At 39.3% G+C, this 17,724-nt stretch overlaps 1 long non-coding RNA gene across 2 annotated transcripts in view; it reads left to right on the forward strand.

Moving 5' to 3' along the window:
- Positions 1-17,724, forward strand: part of LOC119151591 — a 166,815-nt gene that overhangs the window by 52,584 nt on the left and 96,507 nt on the right. The window lies entirely within an intron of this gene.

A 17,724-nucleotide genomic window follows, 5' to 3' on the forward strand; every position in this document is an offset into this window, starting at 1 on the left:
ATAACTACCATGTAATTAATGCCTTGGGACTCCAAAACTCACTGTATTATGTCTGAGACTAAAAGTTAATAAGCGCTGCAGACATTAAGGTAAATGCTGTATATGGTTTCATGTTCTTTATTAAGATTAAAAAAATCAAATCCATTGTAATTAAGATGAGCTATATACTATAAAACAGGGCTGAAGTTCCTAAAGTAGGATTTAGATAAAAATTATCCAAGTCGAAAGAGATGCGGAACTCTTTCCCCCCCTCTGCCCCTAGCTGAAACTGGAGGTTCCTACATTTCATGAGCATCGATTTGTGAGCACAGATAGATTAAACTGAGATTGAAATGATAGACACCTCCAGCTGGCCCCTGTACTCTACTTTTCTCATGGAACTGGCTGTCCATCTGGCAGGAATGGCTAAACTGCATAGGTAGCTTCTGCTGAGGAGCCAAAGGTTATTAGCAAAGCAAGTGGTCAGAAATTTCCAGGTGCCTGACCATGCCGGACTGTAGATAATTACAACTGAGGAGCTGCTTCGTGGACAATTTGGTCATCTCTGCCACTGTGAGCAGTCATTTATTTAGAGACAAGGTGGGTAGAAAGAAGCAATGGTAACAGGGGGCTTCTGCTATTTGACTTTGACTCACCACCCTCCAGGGACCAACAGTCACTGACTCTTTTGTCTGCACACCCCCCAGAAGCCTGAGTGTTGTCTTTTGTACATGCACCTTAATATGGACAAAGCAAAACAGCTCAATATCTAAATCACATACTGACCTGAAAGGGATCTAAAAATAGAGCATTCCTATGTTTATGTCTTCACGTACCAGTGTAGAAAATAAAAAAGTAGATCAGTTCTGCACGTGCATGAGAACATAATATCTTGTAACTGTAAACGGCAGACAAATATGTTTTGTATGGACTTGCTGAGATGCTCTTTTTGCATTCCAAGTTGAAGCACAGCAAATCTGTTAGTCCAAGTTCCTTCCTTTCTCCCTTTGCCCCATGTCTCTTTGCTAAACTTTGAAATTTTGACATGGTTGAGAAGAATATGGTTGGGTTTTGTGGGCCGCTTATTTGGGATAGGCAAGGATGCTTTGCTAATTTTAAGAGATAAAGCCAAATGTGTTGAAGCAGAATATTTTGACATAAAGTAGTTGGTGTTTGGGTGATGTCAGAAGACATGTAAGAAGTTGTTTAATTTAAAGAGGTAGATGATACATTAGTGTGAAAAAGGGCAAAGCTGTTAGGTTTGTGTCAGGATGGACTTAATCTATTAGGGATGTTCACGTGCTGAGAGATTCAATCATTTCACAAAACAAGGGAGTGGCAGCTGCTGTTCTATTCCTAAAAGCCACGGCAAGGGGTTCCATCCAGCCTGCTGGCCGAGATACTTGAGCAGGAAGAGTGGTAAATGTTTGGTCCCCTTTATCTAATGGGTTGAAATCCTACATCTTCCACTGACTGAGTTATACCTAACCTCTAGGCTGTAAAACTAGTCTTGGTTTGTGTGGCAGAGCATTCTTCGTCTTACTCCGTGAAGCTTTTTCTGCTGTGTAGGCAGTAGTTGACTATTCACTGTGTCAGAGGAAGAGTGTGCATATGAGGAAAGAGGGCTCCTTGGACACAGATTACACAAAGAGATTTGTGTTTCTTCTCTCTGTTCCTGGGGCATATTGTGCATTTTGCATGAAACTGCTGTTTGATACAGTACAGTAAAAGTCCTGGTAGAAGGGGAGAAAGGGATGCCTCCTTACTTCCAAGTAAGCTACCTGCTGATCTTGTTGTGCCTCAGGTTTTGATGTCTGTTTTGGGCCCAGAGCTTCTTGACATTGGAAAAAAAAAAAAAAAAAAAAAAAAAAAAAAAAAGACAGCTCAAAGCTCGAGGCATTGAGCATACTTGTAAGTAGAAAACTTTGGAGATCTGACTTCGAGCTCCCTTGAACTAAGGAAAGAAATGAGATCCTTTACTGACTGGGCAACTACTGGGTGATTATATGAAGACAGGAATCCATCTGCTTTCCCAACCTGTTTTTAATAGAAAAAATGAGAACTGTGCTTATTTTTTTTCAAAGACAGATATGTAACATGAGCAGAGGCTTCTGGGCTCCAGATACCCTGTAAATCAAACTGCCTCCCTGAACGAGCAGGATTTAGGGCGTACTCTTTTTAACATTTGCCTGTGGCCAGTTCTAGGTGGTTGCCTCCTGAATATGTTGCGACCAGGTGCTTGCATGGTGTGTTGGCTGCTTTGGATTAAATTCTGAGGCACTTAATTTATCCTGTGAATTGAATAGAAAGCCTGGAACTCCATTCCTTTTCTGAATTTTCCTGTGGGATCTGAAGTACTGAAAGATAGGTGTTATGCTGCCTAACACTGAAGTATCTAAATCTCTTACTGGATCTTGTCCAATTTAGCTACAATGCAAATTATCATACTTTCCTTGTGAAGCATGGCTGATAATTTTTATGCATATTTTAAAGAAGTGAAAGATATTAGTAATCGATATGTTAGCAAGAGGCTCATTCTGTAAAAGGTTCCTGAAGGATTACACTGCAGAAGAAACAAGAGAACCCCATTAAACTGTCAAAATGTTCATATCATGAAATACCACCATGCAAAAATATAAAAGCAAAAAACTCAAAGGCAAATTAACAAAATGCAACTGTTACTGGCATTCTTCCTGGGACATATTTTTTCTTGCCTTCCTTATAGAAAACAATCATGAAAGAAGAACAAGTAGTTTACCAGATTCACTGGTATGCTCTGGGAAATCTTTATGGTGAGCATTTGAGTCTCAGGAACATGCAAGTGAATCCTTTTCATATACACATCATGCATGCTGTATGAATTACTGTCTGGAGATCTGTTTTCTCTTGCCTTGCACCTCATATTTCCCTTCCTACCACTAGAAAAAGCATGCAAATATCGGAATATTAGCAATTTATGTACCAATGTAAATGACTGCACAGAAGGAACTGGGTAATTTTGCAGTTGTGATACCCCTAGTGGAAATAATTATCTCCAGTTTAAACACTATAAATCACAGTTTAAAGAAGTACATGTTAAAGTAGACTTGCCTGTTTAGTGGCGTGTCTGCTTTCTCTCAGGAGTCAGTGTCTGAATGGTAGGTTATCCTGCTACTGCTTTTCTTCATTGGTCCTGTATTACTTCTTCCCAGCTTGCCTCCTGCTGAAATAATTGTGGTGCTAATAACAATGTGTGGGGAAATGACCAGATGGGCTAGTTTTCTTAGACAATTATACCAGTTTTTCCAATTTTCCAGACATTTTTTCATTTCTTTATTAACTCACCGGTGCCAGGAATTGGATTTTTCCAGTACATAAATCCTAATTAACGAGCCAGAGGATTGAGCGCTCCATTTTACTCCTGATGTGTCATTTCCCCTCTCCTCTTGCTTAATTGGCATTTTGAAAAGCCAGGCCTTGTGTTTTTAAGGGTAAAAAAAGAAATACAGGAGTGTTTTGGGACAGAAATGAAAATCTGGTAAAGGGGAGAAAAATGAGAAGAAGGTATAGTCAGGATCAAGGCCATCTGGTAGTTCTGGAACTGCAGGGCATGGAGACCTGCAGAGTGGCTGAGCTCCTTCTTCCTGGCACCAGGTGTGACGGAACCCCATCCTGCCATGCCTGTTGGCTGTCTGCTTGCCATGGGCATGGAGTGAGTTTGTCAAGTGATGCCAGCCCTGAGGAGCATCTATGGATTGATTCTGTAGAGCAGAGGCAGCGTTTGGTGCACTGCTGATGTGAGCTGCTCTTACAAGCTTTCCCTGCAGCCTTGGTTTCTGCTTATCAAGGTCCAGAAACAGAAGGGACGAGGAGGCAGAGGCTTGTCAGGAATGAGGGTATCCTCATTCCTTTGAGTTTAAGGACTCTTTCAGCCTTAATATGTACTTAGGGATGCCCTGAGCCTGTGGGGGGGGGTTGGTGGAAGGCAGGAGGAGTGGTTGTGAGTCCCAGGGAGGATGAAGCCCTACATTGCATCTGGGAGTGAGTGGGTTAACTGTGGCAGGGGAAAGGAATTGGACAGAAAGGTATTTTTCTGGATAGATAGGATTATAGGGAACTGAACTGGTTTGTGAGGTTCAGAGGTTCACCTGGGTGGCAGAAGGAAGGTAATCAGTTTATGAGTGAGGTTAAAAAAGGTTGTGGGTTCGTGTTGGCATTGGTATGTTGAGGTTTGGGGCAAAAAAGGTCCATCCAAACATGAGATGACAAAGTGGGAGTTCTTGCTAGCTTGTACTGTACAGTTTGCATCCTGGGAGGGAAAAGAGGAGAGTGTGGGTAGAAGATGGTGCCCTGTTTCAGTTTCTACCAGGGTTCTACAGAGGACGGGGTAGGGGAAGCAAGGCTGATATGTGCAGCCCCACAACTTACTGTGGGTGCCAGCTGATAAGAAGGAAAATAAATAGCAAGACTTTCTGTCAGCTAGGAAGGGGTAACTCAGTTCATATCTTACCCCTCTCTGTAAAGGCCTGTCCAAAAATTTAATCTTTTGAGGTTCAGAAAAGGATGATTAATTCCTTTTTCATTTTTTGTGCTAATGCATTAATTGGTTCCAGGCAGACTGGGAACAGCAGAGCCAAGATATTGCAAGGAAGGCTGCAGTCCAGGTAATTCAAGGGCTGTCAGGAGGCTGAGAAGCACCAAAAGTTCATGATAAAACCTGGAGTCTTTCATTTTCCAAAATGTTTCATAGGTCCAGGAGGTCTGAACGGTGCCATTTTTGGGGTGCTCAAAGAGAAAGAAAGAAAAGAAGGGAAATGTCAGAGTACTTTGGAGTTATTCCAGCACTGCTGTGCTGCCTTTAAAGGGAACCTCAGGAATTTGTCTCCTGACCCTGGGAACCATCTTGCTGGCTCCTGAGATCGTCCTCCCAGCTGGGCAAGATCAGTCTTTAGCACTGCATACTAGCATTCTGAGTCCCGAGACATAAGCATTACCTTTTCTTATGACCCAGTTGAGCGCCCTCTTCATCAGCTCAAGTTTGAGCCTGTTACCTCTTTTTTTGGGTTGTTCCTGGTTTAAAACATGTCATTGCAAAATTCATGCCTACCAGGTGCTCTCTCCTTTTAGCTGTCTGACTTGGTGTGTTCTCCCAGTACTCATACTGGGAGAAAAACAGCATAACAACAGTCTTCAGGGGATTGTATCACCAAAACCTGCTCTGCCAGTCAGCAACAGCACAGTATCACCAAACCACAAGAGCTTTCATATGAGGCTTTTATTTAAAGGAAGTAGAAAAATGCTGGCTTTAGTCATATTAATTTATCCTTTTTATTAGCTTTTAGGGAATGAGCAACAGCTCAGTGAGTTGTGTTTGTAACAAATACAGGTTATGAAATAAGTATATTTCATTATTTGCTCATTTTGCAATGAAAGGCTCTCCAAATCTGTCTCCTAAGTAGTTTAACTCAACATTAGATTTGATGCTGCCAAATACCGACTGATTCAATAGATGATGAGTTTCAAATTCCTCTTTTACATGGGGAATGTGATATAGAACAATGACCTCAATTTTCAGCTGTGTCCTCAGATTCACCTCTTTTTTGGCTGTCTTTTTTTCTCTTTCAGTATCTTATAATTTTTCAATTCCCGAGGGTCTTATAAGGGCACTACTGTTTAATAATTAGACACTATAACTCTGATGGGTCTTCTGGTGACATCTTTTACAACTAACGAGTAGTTAATAGAATGTAATTAAAAGCTCTGATCCTTAGACCTTGACCTGTCTAGACCTTGTATACAACGAAGTGACCAGACAGACCTTACCACTCATTAGGAGTTATCTGCACCCCACTTTACAAAGCTATGTGAGGAAACTGTTTAGGTTTAGCCTCAGGCCACCTGCTTCGTAATCTGTTGCTGTGCACTCGGTTGATCCCACTGTCCTTATAGTAACTGGGAGGCTACCAATGATTTCATTTTAAAGCAAATATTCTAATTCAGGAAGCATAGAATGGAAAGCTGGTTGCTATATTTGTCAGCATCTGACCTTCAGGAAGCCTGCAATTAGGAAAGATTACCTCAATGCTGTGGAGAAACTGGTCATATCATTGTAAAATGGAAGAAAAACATCTAAAGAAAGTTAGGAAAATCAGCTAAAATGTATTTTGGTACAGTGTATTGATCTGGGATATATTTGGCAGTGTTTTTTTTACAGATAATATATTTTGTCTTGTTCTTATTTCAGGACGTCCCTTATATCTTTAAAGACAATTAACACTTTTTACTACTGGTTTTTAAAAAACATAAATTAAAACAGCCTCTATATGCATTTCTGAAGAATAACATATTGGGCATGCCACTAAGAAACACAGGTAGCAGGTTTCTTTCTTCTTCATTAATTTTTTAATATGTATGTGCTTATATTGTCAAATATTGTTAAATATCCTTTTACCTAGTTCGTAGACCTATTCCGTCCCTTACTTTGTCCCACTTTAGTTTCATCCTAATGGGATAGACTAGTTGTGGTCTGAGTTTTTAATTCAGGCTGTGGAATCCATTACCATCCCATGTCTAGGGTTTTTTTTGAAGATAACTGCAGCAAATCATGGAACAAAGGAAAGCAAAAATAAAATTCTTAAGACTTCTTTGATAAATTTTCAATGGCTTAGGGAAAGATTCCAAATACATTCTTAATATATTTGCTCTTGATCCTTTCTGGAAACTGTTATATGGCACCAAATGCATCCATATACAGAAGAGGGATTTTATTGAAGAAAGTGTTTAACTGATCTTGTTAATGCTAATACAACATTTCAATTATTTGTCTTTTGAAAAGTGGTCTATTTTGAGATGTTAGTTGCAAATAGAGGAAATGAAGTGTTGATGTAGTAAGGAATAATTTACTGTGTCTGGAGAGTTCTAAAGCAAAACATCTGGATCAATTTGTTTACAAAGTCCCTGTAGATAAAAAGCACTATCTCTCCAAGGAATCAGTTTGTGCCCTTTCTGAAGAATCATTGAAAAAAAAAGGAAAGTTGGCTATCATCATACACAGAAAGCTCCCAGGAATTTGTTTATTAAGGAATCCAGAGAAAGTCTGAAATCCTGTTTCACAGGAGATCAGCCAGTTGCTGAAAACATGGCGTGGTTTTGTGATCTTAATATAACCTGGTCTGCCCTGTTTATCTGCTTCCCCCACACCCCTCATCTTAAAAAGTAATACATTTTAGAAGCTGAGAGTAAACACAGCATGTTAGAGATATGCCAGAGCTGGATATGGAATGGAGATAAAACCTTTGGTTTCACGTGGACATGAAGGTCCTATGATAATTGAAGCATTTCATAATGTAAGAAGCAAACCTTTCTTTTCGTTTTGAAGGTCCAGCTCTTGGTGCTATTGAATTCTGTGGGAGGTGGCCCCCAACTTACAGAAAGATGGGCATAGGTTTAACCTGTGCCTGAAATATTCTTTAGCAAAAAAGCAAAACAAGAGCTTTTTTTGTATTCTGGTGCCATAATCTGGAAGAGCATAGAACTCCATTTGCTGATATTGCATCTACTCTTGAAGTGTATTTTGGGTTCTTCAGCAAATGTAGCCACAGCCATTAGTATCATCACAGTGTGCTTTGCCATGATGTTATTACTAGGTTAAATTGCAATGGTAATTTTATTTATAATGCTGGTTGAGTCTCCTGATGGGACTGTAGGTGTTCTAAGAGCAAAGAGGTCTTTGAAAATCTTCTGTTATAGTTAGTGCAAGCAACAATTTATATATGTTAGCAGTTAGTTATGGCCATAGTTCCTGAGGTCTGTACCTGAATATTGTATGTTTTCAAGAGCTGCTTCATGCACTTCCCTGATTTGTGGTAATTTTTTAGATGTTTTCTGCATTTACCGAACTTTATCTTGAAAAGTGAGTCTGAGCCATGACAGGTAAAGAGTTAATGCGTATTTTCCTCTAAGAGGACACTTTTTATAGATCTTGTATGTGACCTTAAGTTTTTCTGTTCCAAGTTTACCTTTTATGCATTATTTTAGTTAGAATACTGATGCAAAATACTAATATTGAAATGTGATTTTGTGCTTGGAGATTTGACGTGCTCAGATATGTCTGTTGCTTTCTTGGAAAGGTCAGACACATGCGCTGCTATTCTCTATATAGCTATCCTTTTTCAACTCCAAGGGGCGTGACACTCCCAGGAGTGCATTTTTTCTGCTGTTGAGAGGAGTGAAATCTCCATCCTTCCTGCAGGATATTGTCCTTGGAACCTCAAGCAAATTAAACAGTGTTGAAGAAGACTGGCTCTGGGACAGAACACGGGTCTAACTCCATCCTAAGTTTGGTCATGAATCTGAAGGTTGTGGTTCAGAGAAACTTCAGAGCTGTATAAATTCAATTGCAATTCAACATCAGCATCCGCAAAGCCCAACTGAAAGTCCTGCTGTTGTTGACAGTATACTGAGCTCATGAAGAATCTAGACTCAGCACAAACAAACAGGATCATTATATAAATCAAAAGAGAATGAAAGTAGAACCCACATCTTTCAGCCTGAATACTAAAAGTCTGTCAGGAGGAATAAAATCACTGTAAGGGTGATGAGTTGCAATTTCTTTTTGAGTTCTCTTAATTTTACATAGAAAAGAGAAGGGGAGAATGACCTGATTAAGCCATATGGATATGGATTCCTTCTCATTCCAACATGCAGGTTTACTTAACATTAGCGTGCAGTTCTTACTACTTCTAGATCATTTTAAGACCATTACCCTAGCCCTGTGAAACGATACTGGTTATCTCCATCCTAGAGTTCTGAAAAGAGCAAAAAGTATTTGTCTTCCCCAAGAAGACACAACAAAGTCATTATACTTGCCTGGATTAGATGCCCTGCTGTTTCTAGGTCATACAGTATTTAATCTGGTGTTCACTTGCAGAGAGAGTGTGTTTTCATGCAGATGCTGAGTAACCTCCCAGTAGTGTGAGGGATATTGCAAAGATTTGGAGTTTTGTGCAGTGTTTCTGTTTCTTGGTGTGGACAAGGAAGATGTGTGCACAGTAACTGGTTGATGATGTGTATTTATACATTCGTTGATAACAATTAAGCAATAGATTTTGTGATCTCCATCAGTAGGGTCTCAGAAGTCACTACGTATACATTTTATTATAAAGTGGTTTAATCACATAAACCAATGTTTTAGGTTTACTTTGTAGATGTGTTTTCTTTTGGTTTGTTTAAAACCAGAAAAGCAATTTAATACTTTATTTATTTTGTTGATTAGTGAAATAATCTCATGGTCTTCTGGTAATTGCTGAAGAAATTAATGGAAGTTTTGGAAAAGGTTCTATGATAAGTAAGACTTTAGCGTGAGATCCAAAAAAGCACTTAGATGCCTAAAGAAAAACTTAGGCAGAATCCTAGGTACCTAAATCCAAGGGAGTGATTCAAATGCCCTGTGCAAAGGCACAGAGACTCTGCATTGCTGAGGCTGCTTAGGTTGCTGAGAACCCAACGTTCTGCTAATGCATGTGCTCCACAGTGCTTTTGTCTTTGAGGAGGTGAACACTGAGCTACCTTTTTCCTTTCTAAGGTAGCATGGTAGTCATGAACTAATTGTCCTGCTACTTACACTCCTGTTTGGAATTTAAATCTAGTTGCTACACCTGCTACCTACACTTCTTTTTGGAATTTAAATCTAGTTGCTTGTCACCTGTGTACTGGTAGTATGGAACTCACAAAACAATCTTCATTTTCATTCAAAATGGAGACCTCATACTTGTTGTTGTAATACAGTAGGATTTCCAACTTCATTTATTACCGATTAGAGATATGTACTGTATCTTTGTAACAATAACAACAAACACATTGTCTATCCATACCAGAGTTGAATAATTTAACCAGTTAAAAGCAGTTGTAAGAAATTTTTTAACATGCTGCCCATCCCTGAATTTGTCTTGATCCTGTTGATTATATACGGGTGTTTTTATTGGAAGTGGTTGAATTACTCTTTATTAATGTAACTTAAATAATATCAGACTGGAACTGTCTGTCTCAATGGAGGATCCACCAAATTTGCCGATTTTTACATCAGCAAAAAACTTACAAATCCATTACCTCTTACATCCATTTCCATTTTCTGTTATTCTTGCTTAACTTCTAAGTCTCTGCAAAGAGGCCTCTTTTTTTATGGCTTCTTTCTGCTGTAGATGTGAGATGGTTGAAGAGAAATGTAGTTTTGATGAAATATTTCACTCTACCAGCTAGATGAAGGAACAAATTGACTCCCTGACCAAGGCTTGGGGAATCTCCTATCAATACGCTTAAATTAAGGATTATATTTACCTTGCAGTATTCAACTGGTTTAAAAAACAAAAAAAAAAAAAAGAGAGAGAAGGCAGTGAATTCCTTCTCTCTGGCCACATCTTTTGGTCTTCTGAAATGGAGTGAAATGGTCCTCTCTGCTTCCAATCCATTCTTGGAGGTGTGGTGGTATCAAATAGTTACTATGCCCACACATTTACATATGTGGTGTTTCCATCTCCTGATCTTCAAAAAAGAGGGATTAAATGCAATCTGTAGTGCTCAGCATGCCTAATTTTGCAGAGATAGATCAAGTAGTTCTGTAGTGTATCAGGTTTTGCTAGAATAATTTGGGATGTTACAGACTGCCAGCAGACTAAGTAAGTTTTAGAACCTTTCAACTAAATTTAACTAAATTTTAGAACTTTGCTAACATGTCTTAAGTGATGAAGTGCCCACTGACTCTGCTCTGCAGTATTACAGGCAGCCGCAGCTTATTGTATTTTCACTGTTGTGAATGCTGGTATTTTATAGAAACTGAACTATTTTCAGTTGTTTAGGAGAGAAGCTGTCACAAGTATGTCTGGGAAATAAATCCTTCATCAAGATGTCTGCTCTGGTGCCTGCCTTTCTCTCACAGACAGTAGACAGGAAAGTGGACAGATACCACAACGCTTAAAAGGTAACACTTGGAGTTTCAAGCCTATATGCATTTTTTATGTATGTTGGAAATAATAATGTTGGAAATAATATTTTGTAAACATTATTTATACAATCCATGAAGTTACGGAGGTTTTAGAACAAAATAAAAAAAAAGCCATCAGGAAGGAGGCACAATAATACTGAGATGGCACTGGTAGTGCTAAGATTTGATGAGTAATACTAGAAAGGTAACAACAGTGCTTGTATGTAGTAAAGTAATGGAAACTTTCTTCAACGTATTCTAAAAGTGTAATATCATCAGGCAGACTGCTGCTCCTATTGTACAGTGTCCATCACACACAGTGATCTAAAAATGTCCATGACAGCAAACAGCATGAACTTCACCCACTGCAACTTCTGCCAGGGTCCACTGCAGCCCAGCCGTATCCTCAATAATCTGATCGGTTATAACTGTCTGTGGCCATGAAGAAGTGAGAAGAGCTGCTGTACAGCAAAGAAATGTGTTGTGGTTGGTCCCTCGGCTTGGAGGGCAGGGTGTGGAAGTGAAAGTCCAGAGCTCCTCTCTTCTTCACAGTGTGCTGCTGCTTGCTGAGAGAGAAAGTTGCAATGTGGTTCAGTTTCCCAGAGTATCCAGCTGCACAGAATGGATGTCCATTGAGGGGGTGGATGAAGAACATCCCAGATTGAACTGATGGTTGTCATGATGTACTTGGGCCTCTGCGAGGCACTTGACTCCGTTCCACATGGCATTCTGATTTTAAAAAGAATAGCACTATGCAAAATCAGAGTACACCATATTGTATGAATTAAACACTGCTTAGCTGATAGGTTATAAAAGGGAATTATGGGATTCTTCTCTGAGGAGAGTGCTTTGTAGTGCAGCCTGGTATTCAGTTTCTTTATCAAGGTTTTGGTATAAAATATAATGTGACAGCTGGTAGAAAATATAGATGCAATAAAAAAGGGCAGAGACAGAAATATCATTTATAATTGCAGTGGTCTTGTATTTTCCTCTGGATTCTGTCTTTAAAATGCTGGCTGAACCATTGTGCAGGTCTGTGGAATGTGTATCTGGTCATGTTGTGCTGCCATTAGTATGAGAAACTGGTGATAATGGAGATAGCCTACCTATATGCACAACCCTAAGACTTGATAAATGCACCCCTCTGAACAATATAGGTCAATATAAGTAAACTAAGCATCATCTATCTAAATACAACAAATGTTGCTATGCTTAGAATGTAGAATTCTGTATTAAATATTCTTAAATAATATTCAGAATAAAAAGTATCTAACTAATTGAACATGAGCATCCCCTTGCTTGGGTAAATGTGAAGGTGTTTATCTGTAGAGGAATGAAGGCAGTGGGTTGATTAGCATTAATAATATGCAGCTGTGCCCTTGCCTTGACGGCAGTGGGTTGATTGACATGGATGATGTGCAGCTGTAGCTCGTTCCTGCTAAGTAGTTAAATAGCCCTGAGGATTGTGGGAGAGGTGGTTGGGTGGAGGATGAGGAGTGTGGTCTGACCTCTGAGGAAGGAGAAACAGCACAGACAGTAGAATCTGACTGACAGTAAAAGGCTTGTTGCAGCATTTATCAAATAGAATAAGATTATATTACCTTTGGATGTGGCACCAGAGAGACCACTAATGAAACACTGGGTCCAAATCCATAATCATTATTTTCACAGTGTAGTTAGAAGGGGTTGAACTAAAATATGCAGAGCAGTCTTAGAATTTCTAAACTTTGTGAATTTAGCTGTGTTTATCAAAGGTGTTATTTCCTCTGTCCACTAGAGAAACAGCCTAGAGTGCTACCTTCAATGGTAATTAGTAGTGAAGGAGCAATTTGCCTTCATTTGTGGTGTGTTTTCCACCTTTAAATCAGGAGCGGTTTGCTTTCTAAAAGAGATCTGTAGCACAGATGGTAGCAGTGTTCAGGTACGGCAATGACATAGGACCATTTTCCAAGGGCATGTAATGATAGGACAAGGGTGAATGGCTTTAAACTGAAGGAAGGTAGATTTAGATGTTAGGAGGAAATTCTTTACTGTGGGGGTGATGAGACACCGAAACAGATTCGCCAGAGAAGTTGTGGATGCCCCATCCCTGGAAGTGTTCATGGGCAGGTTGGACAGGGCTTTGAGCAACATGATCTAGTAGAAGGTGTCCCTGCCCATGGCAGGGGGTTGGAACTAGATCATCTTTAAGGTCCCTTCCAACCCAAACCATTCTGTGATTATGAAATAAACTGCTATAGCTAATGAAATGTAGAAGATCTGATACAACTAGCTCATCGTAATTTTGCTCTCACAGACCTGTGATGCTAGATAACATGTATAGTCCACAGTGGACAAGAACTTGGTACTGGTACAACTGAATACAGTTACTACTTTATTTCAAATTGCTGAGGCTTGTGCTTTTGTTGTTGCAACCTCTATTTCAGCCTTAATGAAAAAGAAAAAGGGATAGAAAGAGAATTTTGAGGGAAGAAAACAGTGAATTATTGGTGTTTTTACCTTCCCATTTGCAAGACTCAGTTCATGACGTACAAATAAAATTCACTAATCAGGTTACTTACAATATGCAGAGAAGTGCTGCTCTTATGCACTACCAGTGGAAAGATGCTTAAAAATGGTGCACAAAACTATGAAACAGTAGCAGAAATGTTTTTAAAATTTGCACTGAGATTTAAGTTTTGTCTTTGAATTCTGAATGCTGTTATTTTAAATTTTACCTGTCTGCTTGGGGAACAAAAGTGCCTTGGTGAGACTCCATTCATGTGCACGGTTTTATTTTTCCCTGTAATAGCTTCCACAAAATTCTAAGTGTTATGGAAAATTTATCTTCATATATTTAGTGCCCCACACAAGGAACTACATATTTTTGTTTATTGTAGCTGGATTTGTAGTAAAAAAAATCTAAATTAGTCTATATGGTGGCTAGTAGCAAAACTGTAATGAGAGAAGTTGGTGACAAAGTCATTGTTCTTTAACTGACAAGCGATTTCCTTCTGCTGTAAAGTGGATGGTTTGGAGCATACTTGAACAAGGTGGAAAATCCTAAAAAAATTCTGAGTGGAAATGGGAATAATGTTAATTGAAGGCTGACAGACATCAGAGATGTCTGATTTCATTTGCTTTATGTACATCTAATCATCTATGAGGTGTTGCTTTCAGCATGTAACGTAACACAAATGGTTTATTGCCCTCTCTGAACAGCTTTATACATTTGAAAAGAGGAAGGGATTGTATTTTCCTCCCCCAAATGTATGAAGACCAGATTAAATCTTCTGTTTCTTCCAGAGAGGCGAAGATTTTCCAGGATTTTAATATCTTGCTCTGGTTTATAGCATGGGCCAAAGTCATTTGCTGGACAAGAGCAATCCCTACTCAGTATGTTAGGTATCACACAGCTTTTCTCACTGATATGCTGATTGCATCTCATTGATACATGAGAAAGTGGTTAATTCTTTTACTTGAGTATCTTCTAGGAATTGTGTTAACTCATGTACAAGAAATTCAGCTCTGGACTGTAAAGACAGTACTGCTGGATGAAAATGTTAGTGTGACCTTCTGCTCAGGGTAACCTCCATCATGCTTTTGCTCTTTCACTAGTAAACCTTGGGGAGCAGGGTCCAGTGGAACTGAGCAACTAGTGTGACAGCCCAGTCAGGTATAGAAGAGGACTTGAGTATACAATTTAGCAGCATTTGAACAATCAGTCCCAGGGATTTTCTCATAGGAAATTATTCCAGTCGCTCCTCCTGATAGATTGTCCCAAATTAATTTCCTGCACAGATTCTCAGGTAAGACTGTGCAAGACAAGTGATGCTAGAAGTAGCTATCTCATCAGGGGCTAATCAGGAAGATTTAAATTTAAATTCATACTCTACTTTAATCCAAATTAGCTTCCCTGTGTAGGTGAACCTGCCTATATTTCAGGACCCTTGAATGTCCTTTTCTAGTTTGTCTTCCCTTCAAAAAATGAAAGGCATTATAAGTATAGTTATTCCTTCAGCCCCATCCCAGGCACTTGGAAACAGCAGAGAGGGAAATTTCTGTTTTTAATACAGATTACATGGTACCTAAGGTTTTGATTAAATTACACTGTTAAATTAACTGGCACTAGAACTTAGTGGCAGCATTGTAATGAACTATTACTAGGTCATTTGCAGTCAGGCAGCAACCATATGGCATTTACATGTGTATGCTGGTCCTGCACGGACATGGAAATTGGTCTGACCCATGTGACCTATGTTAGCTGGGGAAATTCTATACTGAAGCCAATTGCCACACTTCCCAGATGCCAAAGGCAAAGCTGCCCTAATCCTGTAATCCCATTTCATAATGTAGACTTCCATGTAGTTTGGAGCACAAAACCAGAATGTATCTTGCTCAGTTAAAATATTTAGCTTGGTCTTCATTCTGGTGGCTTCACTGCATTCCAGCTGCAGGAGACAGGAATTTGAAGACTGTTTACTTGAGCCAAATTTTGCAGGCTTTAATTGAACAAAATATTCAGGGAGCAATATAGTTCAATATCTTCTCTCTTTGCCTATGAATCTGAAGTGCAATGATAGGCAGAGCTCTTCCTCTGTTCGTTTAACCTGAGGAATATGACAAAGCTCTTGCTGTGTAGCTGTATTTTCATAATTCCCTTCCCAGATCTCCAAAACATGCTCCATGGGCATTAAAATAGAGATCCTCTATATGGAAGAGAAGGTTAAAGATTTGGCTCGCTGATCTTGTTCTGGAACACTGCTGGGAGTCTGTGGATTTCAAGGAAACACTTGACAGTGGCACATACTCATACATCTCTCCCACCTGCCCTCCTACTCCTTTACAAACACCTAGATCTGTCATAGTAAGTGTTACTCCTCATCTGTAAATACTTTTAGGTAGCAAAACACGTGTGGCTTTTACCAAACCCTGAAGGCTGGGGTTAAGTTTTTGGGTTCATTTAATGTTCCTTTACAAAAATATACAGATTAAAGGAAACATTCATTAAACCATCTGCAGTAATCACTGTGTTGATAGTTCAGGAAAGAACTAAGACTAGCAGAGGCTAAAAAATTGCATAAAAAAATTCTTTATTTATAAAAATAAGGAGAGGAAACATTGAAATGATGCTTCTTATAAGTAATTGTTTTGAGAATACAACTCCTGGGAATTTCAATGAATTTAAAATCTCGTTTACAGCTATTTGGGACATGTTTAAATCATCATTCCCTCTTCCCTTTATTGCATTTTTTTCTGACAGCTTAAGCAGCAAGGTGACTATATTTTGGAGTCATTGTTTTATTGATATGGAAATTATATCTTCTTACATTACTCCAACTTGTCCCTTACCACCAAGGATCTCAAAGCATATTACAAGCCATATTGGATTTATAGCAATTCCTTTGCTTCCTACTGACAAATACCCACTTCTGAAGCAAATGCAGCAACACATGGCAATGAATTTTAGTGGTCTGTTCTGAGGCCCAAGGGTAATTTCTTTTGGTAGGAAGGGCAGAAATTCTTATGCAACTGAATTTGATCATGAACTTGAGGATACAGGAGAGGCAGGGGTCTCCTATCCAGCCTGTTTCTGTCACATGCTATGTGGAATCTCATCAGTAGTATGCCATCTGATCTGCAGATGAAGTCAGCTATACTGAGTGTTCAATGCAGAAGTTTTAAAGTGTCAGGTGTTGTGGTTTTGCTCATGTAAGCCTTCTTAAGAACTAAAACATGAAGTCTTACTTTACTTTGGCTAAAGGTGTAGGCACTGGGTAGAACAGGGCTAAACATCACGGTTCAGCCAGGGTCTGGTCATCAGCAGGACCGTGGGAACAGCATGTGCACACTGACTATCTCAATCGCTGGTTGAAATGTTTTAGATTAAATCACCTACATCAGGACTTGTAAATCAGTACTGAATGAGTTATTAAGTGTGCACAGCACATCAAAGTGATAAGGAGAGAGCATTCTTTACGACTCAGGAAGCATTGTGTTAACACAGCACTCTGTTGGACTCACTAGTCCACCTGAAAGGTTTGGATGTGAAACAAATCATGTATAATGAGATGTGCTATGATGAGATTTATAGAAAACTCAGGTGTGATGGGCAGGGAGACTCTGTGCTGAAATAGCCTTGCTGGTGTAGAACAGAGAACTCCGTGACTAATTGCAAGGCCTTAGATTCTGTGAATGGGAGGGCTGAAAATTCCCGGGAAGCGATTTGTTTGTATGCAGAAAGAGTGCAGACACTAAGCATAGTTTCTGGTTCAATTTGTATTGATTATGTAACTGCAGGTTGTACCATCTGTTTGGCAGTGGTGTATCAATCCCGCTTGCTTCTGTCATATATTTCTCCTCCTAATCTTGCCCTTGGGTTTCAGTTTAGATTTGGGGTAATCGGTGTTCCAAGAGAAAGTCAGCCTTGATCGTCTCCCAGTCTTTCTTATATTTTCCTTAAGTGACTTCTTTCTATGTGATGGGTGGACAGCAGCATTTTTAACAGATGTTTTTCACAGGCTATTGCATAATTATTTTTGAAGTGGCTTCTAAAAGCAGATGTTTCCATGTCTTTGTTCTTTCCCCTCCTGACACTTTAACACGAACAGCAGATTCCACTGCTGCTGTTCTTTAGATCTAGTGAAGAAAATACCATAGCAGTGATGTTGGGTTTTTTTCAGCCTATTTGGCAATAATAAATACGTACAGACACAAGTCTCCTCCCTTTCTGCCTTGTCACTAGCATTGCTTACAGATATTATCTCAGACTTTCTCTTTGAGAAATGCTGTCTTTCTCCATGACCTTT

The sequence above is a fragment of the Falco rusticolus genome, chromosome 7 (assembly GCF_015220075.1).
Source record: "Falco rusticolus isolate bFalRus1 chromosome 7, bFalRus1.pri, whole genome shotgun sequence".
NCBI lineage: Eukaryota > Metazoa > Chordata > Aves > Falconiformes > Falconidae > Falco > Falco rusticolus.